This window comes from Penaeus japonicus, unplaced genomic scaffold, assembly GCF_977035675.1.
Source record: "Penaeus japonicus unplaced genomic scaffold, GWHDUDI00000001_assembly GWHDUDI00000024, whole genome shotgun sequence".
Lineage (NCBI taxonomy): Eukaryota > Metazoa > Arthropoda > Malacostraca > Decapoda > Penaeidae > Penaeus > Penaeus japonicus.
This window is the reverse complement of record NW_028234426.1, coordinates 14,790,770-14,798,269: the sequence shown is the minus strand read 5'-3', so window position 1 is coordinate 14,798,269 and position 7,500 is coordinate 14,790,770. Positions and strand designations below refer to the sequence as shown.

The 7,500-nt window shown below is 46.1% G+C and overlaps 1 protein-coding gene across 16 annotated transcripts in view; it reads left to right on the top strand.

Moving 5' to 3' along the window:
• The window catches only part of LOC122247320 (uncharacterized), a 675,408-nt gene that overhangs the window by 507,186 nt on the left and 160,722 nt on the right, over window positions 1-7,500 (top strand). The gene's annotated exons all lie outside the window — the stretch shown is intronic.

The following is a 7,500-nucleotide window of genomic DNA, read 5'->3' as shown; positions in this document are numbered from 1 at the left end:
ACTTCCTCTCCCTCGTCCTCTCCCAAAATCTCTTCCCTCCTTGTCCTTCTTCCTCACTCTCATTCTCGCCCTCCTCTCTCTTCCGACCCTTTAATCCTCCCCTTCTCTCCGTCTTACCCTCCTTCCTCCCTCCCTCCCTTCCCTCCCCTCCCCTCCCCTCCTCCCCCCTCCCCCCTCCCCCTAACCGCTTTTCTCATGACAGCGATTTTACTACTGACTGTTGCTGGCAGTAATGGTAGGGAAGCGGTATCGGAGTACCTTAAAGGGATGGTGTGGATGCTTGGCAATAGAGGCGTCATTGGGCGTCGGGTGGCAAAGCGCAGGGAGGTGGAGGAGTGCGGCGAGATGTGGAGAAAGCTGAGGTGGGCGAAGAGGTGGAGAAAGGGGGGGAGAAGTTTGGGGTAGGGGTGAAGAGATGTGGAGAGAAGTGGAGCGAGGCAGTCAGAGTGGAGGGATGGAGGGAGGCTTGCCCCGGGTTAGGAAAGCGAAGGCCTTAATGGGCACGGCTGAAAGGATATCCCAGAAGAGATCGCCGAAGGAAAATCAGGCACATTTTGGCCTAGATTGTAGGGTGTGCGTCGGCGGTCGGCGGTTGGTTGCTAGGCCGTTGTTGTCATGCATGGACACAGGGGGCTCCAGGGTATGGCAATGGGGAGGTCATTTGTGAATCTTTTGTATGTTTGTTTTGTTTGAGTGTAGCAGTGCGAGATTTTTGTATTTCATTTTTTTCTACTTAGCGCAAAAATGGGGGTACGTAATGGAGAGCAGAATGCCACGCCAGAATCGAGGTTAGAAACACTGATTCTTCAGTAACGGATGTAATTACCTGAGTAATTACTTTGAGCTGAAAGATGTGCGGAAAATAGATCGGGAGAATAGTGACTGAGGAGGAGATGAGGGAACTCTCCTCTCTCTCTCTCTCTCTCTCTCTCTCTCTCTCTCTCTCTCTCTCTCTCTCTCTCTCTCTCTCTCTCTCTCTCTCTCTCTCTCTCTCTCTCTCTCTCTCTCTATCTATCTATCTATCTGTCTGTCTCTCTTCTCCCTTTCTTTCTCTCTTTTCCTATCTATCTCTTCCTCTCTCTTCTCTCTCCCTCACTCTCTCCTCTCTTTCTCTCAATCTCTCTCTCTCTCCTTCTCTCTCTTCCTCTCTCTTCTTCTCTCTTCTCTCTCTCTCTCCTTCTCTCTCTCTCTCCTCTCTCTCTCTCTCTCTCTCTCTCTCTCTCTCTCTCTCTCTCTCTCTCTCCTTCTCTCTCTCTCTCTCTCTCTCTCTCTCTCTCTCTCTCTCTCTCTCTTCTTCTCCTTCTCTCTCTCTCTCCCCTCTTCTCTCTCTCACTCTCTCTTCCACTCTCTTTTCCTCTCTCTCTTTTTCTCTCTCTTTTCCTCTCTCTCTCTCTTTTCCTCTCTCTCTCTCTCTCTCCCTCTCTCTCTCTCTCTCTCTCTCTCTCTCTCTCTCTCTCTCTCTCTCTCTCTCTCTCTCTCTCTCTCTCTCTCTCTCTCTCTCTCTCTCTCTTATCTATCTCTCTTTTCCTATTTCTATCTCTTTCCCTCTCTCTCCCCCCCCCCCTCTTTCTCTCTTTCTCTCTTTCTCTTTCAATTTCTATCTCTCTCTCTCTCTCTCTCAATTTCTCTCTCTCTCTCTCTCTCTCTCTCTCTCTCTCTCTCTCTCTCTCTCTCTCTCTCTCTCTCTCTCTCTCTCTCTCTCTCTCTCTCTCTCTCTCTCTCTCTCTCTCTCTCTCGTAAGCGTTCGTAAGCGTCCCTCATTTTTTTTTAATTTGCATTATTCCCTTTTGTGAACTGTGATGTTGATAATGATGATAATGATAATCGTAAAAGAATCACAATTATGAACTGACAGAATCACCAGTAGTATTGAACTATAGATAAAAACCAACGATTGTATATTGCCATGATGAAATGATTGTGAATGAATTTAGCAGTTGATAAGTGACAATCCGTTTGAATGAATAAATGTTGGAAATATATTTTGAAAACATTTACTAGTTTGACACAAATAATTCGGTTCTACCTCGTAAATGTGCATAGAAATAACAATTGTTTGTTCATGTATATGCGCGCCATAAACACCATGCACATATGTTAGCACATGGATAGGCATGTGGGTTGGTATTCATATCGTACAGGAATACACGTACTACAGAGGATTCCAATAGATAATTGCAAATTAGGGGAATCCCCGAACAAAAGCAATGTGGTTTGGAAGCAGAGAGAAAATTAGCCAAGAAATATAGATGTGGCGCAGTAATGGAAGACAAACAGAGAGGCTATAGGCTGGCGGGTCGTGTCGGGCTGTGGGTGACAGGAAGGGCGGGGGTGGGCGGAGTGGGCTGTGTTGGCTGGGTGGGCAAGGGTGAGGGCGGCCAAAGGGGCTGTGTTGACGCGGTTGAGGGTTGAGGCAAGGGTAGCATGGAAAGCCTTTGTTGCGATTGGCTATTCTTTCGGAGGGTCCATGGTTATGCTCTGTGTGATGTTATTAGATATTAAGGAAAGGTCATAGCATATTTCATGTCTAGAATGGAATGGTATTTAAATGATATTCACTCTAATAGATCCGTATATGGTCATACTAGTTGAGATAAAACGAAACAAAAGCCTTTAGTTCGGTTTAATCTTGAAGATACTATAACGCGGCGTGCAGGTTCCGTAGACTCGCACAAATCACACATTTTTCCAATATTTCTTTCTATGCATATACGCATATATGTATAAACTGTATATGTATATATATATATATATATATATATATATATATATATATATATATATATATATATGTATATATATATATATATATATATATATATATATATATATATATATATATATATATATAATATATATATATATATAAAACACGCACACGTACACGCACGCGCACACACGCACACATGTATATAAAATACAGAGTGGTTCATTAAGGGGAGTTGAGATAAACAGCCCCCCCCCCCCCCGCACGCTTCCCTCGAGCGCCCTAAGTGTCTCGTTACACACCTGTGCACGGGTCCACCGGGCGCACGCCGCGAGGACTCGCCAGCAACAATCAGACAAAGCTGTTCCGTTATTGAGCGAAGACGTCCTCTCTCCCGGGGCTTTGGCGGATCTACACAAGAGCAAAAAAAAGTTTTCTTTTTCATTCTTCAAGGATCAATAACGCAAAACCGACCAAGTATGAGATGTGGAGATGCAGGGGCGGGGGGAGAGGGGGTATTGTGAGGGCAGTATTGTGCTGCTGATGGTGATGGAGGCGGCGCGGCGGGAGGTACATGACAGATAAGAGAGGGGAGGAAGTGAGACTAAGCAAGATGGAAGAAAAGGGTGTATGATGAAGCAGGAACTTTAAAAAAAACGTTTTAGTTGAGAAATAAGCGAATAAGTATATAATAGGGAAGAATACAAATATTAGATGATAATAATTTCAGGTAAAGGGACAGTTTCCTCGACAAAGGAGAGGGGGGAGGGAGCTCCTTCCTCGGCGTGAATGACAAAGGTTGCGTCTCCCTTTGTCTCGGAGGCCGCGGCGAGATCGTAACATTTGATAACCCGTCGGATGACAGTATCTTCCCGGATTATAGGACGCTCTTTCATTTTCAAATCTACCCTGTATTATTTCCTTGTGTGTTTTCTTATTATTATTATTATCGGATTATTATATTTAGAACCTTTTTATGAATTAATCTTTGAATGGAATGGTAATTGCTTATTCTAAATGTTTAAGATTCTTCGCCAATCATTAGGTTAATATCTTATCATCGCGAGTGCAGGAATTTCAATTTAGCAAGTCGCGGAAGTTATTTTTTTCGTGTTTAATAACCCGACCGCAGAATTTCCTTTCCGAGAACTTGAATTTTTGCCAGGGAAGATCCCAGATAAGATGCAGGAAGGTCTCGGCGCCCTTCTTTTGAGATATTGGATTTATATATTTCTGGCCGCCTCTGCCGAGCTGCGAATGGCTTGTGATTAGATTCTTCAAGGGAGTTTTAGGCCTCGAGTAGGTACTTTGGGGCGATTTATGTGCGCTGCAGCCGATTGTAGATCTGAGCGGAGGCGAGCGATGCATGTTATGAGATCTGCGAGGTTGTATTGCACCCATAATGTGGTTGTACGTATGTGGTTATGGAACATATGGTTGGTGTTATAACTTGTCCGTGATTTTAGACCGCGCTTTTTTTTAGACTTGATTGGTTGTTGCTGTTGTTACACATATCTGAATGTATAACAATATTTGAAATAGTCAATGCGTAGGTTAAATTGCGTTTTGTGTTTTAGAACGTGCAGTCATATGTGTCATACATTGTGATTTAACAAATAAATAAATGCATAATGTGCTTTGTACTTTGCACACGTTGTAGAACTGACAGGTAAAAGCCGAAACCCGGTGTTTGCAGTGTCAGTGTATAGGGTAGCCTAGGTATCCCTGCGACGTAGGGGCATTTTGTGGGACAGCCGCGGCAATGGACCAGCGTTAGTGTAGTGGTTGGGGCGCCGTGCTGAAAGACCCGGGCATATTAAAGCAGTATCTCGGTCCTGTTTTACAAAGCCCCGACGGCATTGCTGGCGGCGACATAGCGGCCATAGCCGTGTGGTTTTGGTCGGATATCGGTTATCGAGTTCTTTTTGGATGGGAGAAAATAAGAAATGGAGAAAAAAATCATGCAAAAAATCAAACTGACGTAGCGCAGTGTTATCACTTTCCCTCGGCGCCTGCGAAAAGTTTCGCATTCGCCGCCAGCATTGTGTCGTCGACTTCGTTGCCGAGTCTCAAAGTCTCACTTATTGGAATCCTGTGCCTCGGGGAACGTCCTCCGGCAGATGTGTCTGCAGCGCTTTGACCACGAACTCCTAAAGCACCTTTTCCCGCCATCGTTCAAGCTTTCAAGCGAGCCTCACTCCGACTTTCAGTTTTATGGAAAATACGTGCGCGCCGCCGACTAAATCCTCGCGAAGGTCCCGGAGGCGTCTATCATAATGCCAGTTAGGCTGACGGCGAAGCTGCGTGGACACTGTACCTGCCTTGATTAGTGCCAACAACCCCGATGTGGCGCCGTGGAGTGCGTATCGAGTGACCCTCTGACTCTACCCGCGTTCCCCGAGGACTGGCCAGGTGGAGCAGAAGGGCGAAGGCATCAGCTTTACCAGTTCCTGGGAACAGCTTAGGATGTACTCTAATGTACTCTCTCGTTAGTAGAACAATGAGGGTTGTTTACTGTGCAAATAGAATACGTGTTGATTAAAACTAAGCCTTACTTTAAGACCAGTTTAGTACGTTGTTTCAATTAGAAGGTATTAACGTATTTTCTTAGAACATAATATAAAGCGAAAAATAGACGACAGAAAACCGCAATGATCATACACCTCGAGTCGAGAGAGGGCGTCGAGGCAGGGCGTCCATACAAAACAGCTCGGTCTCTCATAACATCCCCCGTAATCAAATCACCGTGTTGTTCATTTATATTACAATCATCCTAAATCTGTGCGGCTTTAGTGGGAGGAAGCTGATGGGGGTGAAAAGTTAGGGGCCGCCCGGTGCGCCCTGTAAGATCGATGGCTGGAAAGGTTTAAAATGGTGGAAGCAAAAGTTAGGACGCTGCTGAAGGGAGGATGTTGGATGGGGCTGTTAATGGTACTCTACGGCAGGAAGAGCCTCGGAAAGGAACACTTATGGCGGGGTGAAGGCTTCGGGATTTTTCTCTTTTTCACATTCCGTCCGGGGTATTAGAGTAGAAAGATGGTATGTAGAGTGGAATGATACACGAGGGAAGGACGTAGGAGTCCAGGAGCTCCAAGGACGACAGGTGGCTGCGCTTAAGGAGTGATCTGAGACTGATCGACTTCGCCCAGCGGGAAGAGGGCGTTGTCAGTGATGCTTGTGTCTATATATATATATATATATATATATATATATATATATATATATATATATATATATATATATATATATATATGTATGTATATATATACATATATATATACATATATATATTTATACATATACATACATATACATACATACATACATACATACATACATACATACATACATACATACATACATACATACATACATACATACACACACACACACACACACACACACACACACACACACACACACACACACACACACACACACACACACACACACACACACACACACACACACACACGCACACACATCCATCCATCCACCTATCCATCCATCCAACTTTCCCCTTAAACGACGGATTCCTAGTCTTGTCAGTGGCGAGAAGAGCCACAAGTCAAGAAAGACGTTGACTGTCCTGCAACTGATGCTGGCGGGTGGGAGAAGCAGCGTCTTTGGTAAGCAGCGGCAGACAAAGTTTTCTATAACGCCCTCCAAGGGGCGGCGTGCTCTCTGTTGCTATACATACGAAATGGCATGACTGGCTCATTCTCCATACGAAACTGGTGATGGGGGGGGGGGTAGAAGGTAAACGGAAGATGGTTTATGCAGGATTTTTAATTTTATTTACCTCTCTCCCTCCTTCCCTTCATCCCCCCCTTCTTCCCCCGCTCTTCCCCCTCACTCACTGGTTAGAAACAGCTGAATAAAGCCGGATTCGATGGAAGCGAAGAGCGGCATTCGGAGTCAAGGCAGCAACGTCAGCCGGAGTGAAGACGAAGTCAAGTATCGCGCTTAAGAAAATGTTTTAAGAATGTTGGGATCAGCAGTTGGAACGATACTCAGGCTCGAGCATTAGGGGACGTCGCGCCTTTTCTCTCTAAGTATGAAAATTATTTAGTTGTGTTTCTGTCTTTATTCACCTTTGATATTCACATCATGACCTCTCGTTAAATTCGTTAAATCTTTCTGTACCGAAGGCGAACAAGTGTCAATGACAAGATAATGGCACACGCGCCTCATGCCACTGTCACCAGAATTCCCAATTTGTCACGAGTGATTTATGCGTGTTTGGGGCTCTGGCGACTCGAATGTAAGTGCGGGCGTGGGGGAGAGAGCCCCTTCGCACGCCGCCCTTTTATTGCGTAAGGGGGAGGATGACAGCTCAGCGTATGAATGATGGAACGCACGCGAGTCCCCCCAGAGTTAAGGGAAGAATGAGTCAGCGCTGATGCGGATTCGGGGGCGGGAGCAAGCATCGAGCGTCTTGAAATGCAAGGGCGGAGGGGGTCGGAATCAGCAGGGTTTAGGGGCAAGGGTGAATAAAGAGGCCGTGACTCAGGAGGGGGCGAAGGGTCCCCGAGTTATCCCTAACACGTGTGAGGGTTATGGCGGCCGTAAAGGCGGCGGGGAGAGGGAAGGAAAGGGCGGGAGACAAGGGAGGCAGTACTCGTGATTGGTAATATGGCTGGCGGCTATCCAATAACTGCTGACGATTGTCGCCGCCGCATTCGAGGAACCTTGTTAGGAGAGACGCGGGTGTACTGCCTCCACGACCGCCCGGGGACTCGGTGTGGAGGAGAGAGGGTGGGCGGGTGTGGAGGAGAACGAGAGAGAGAGAG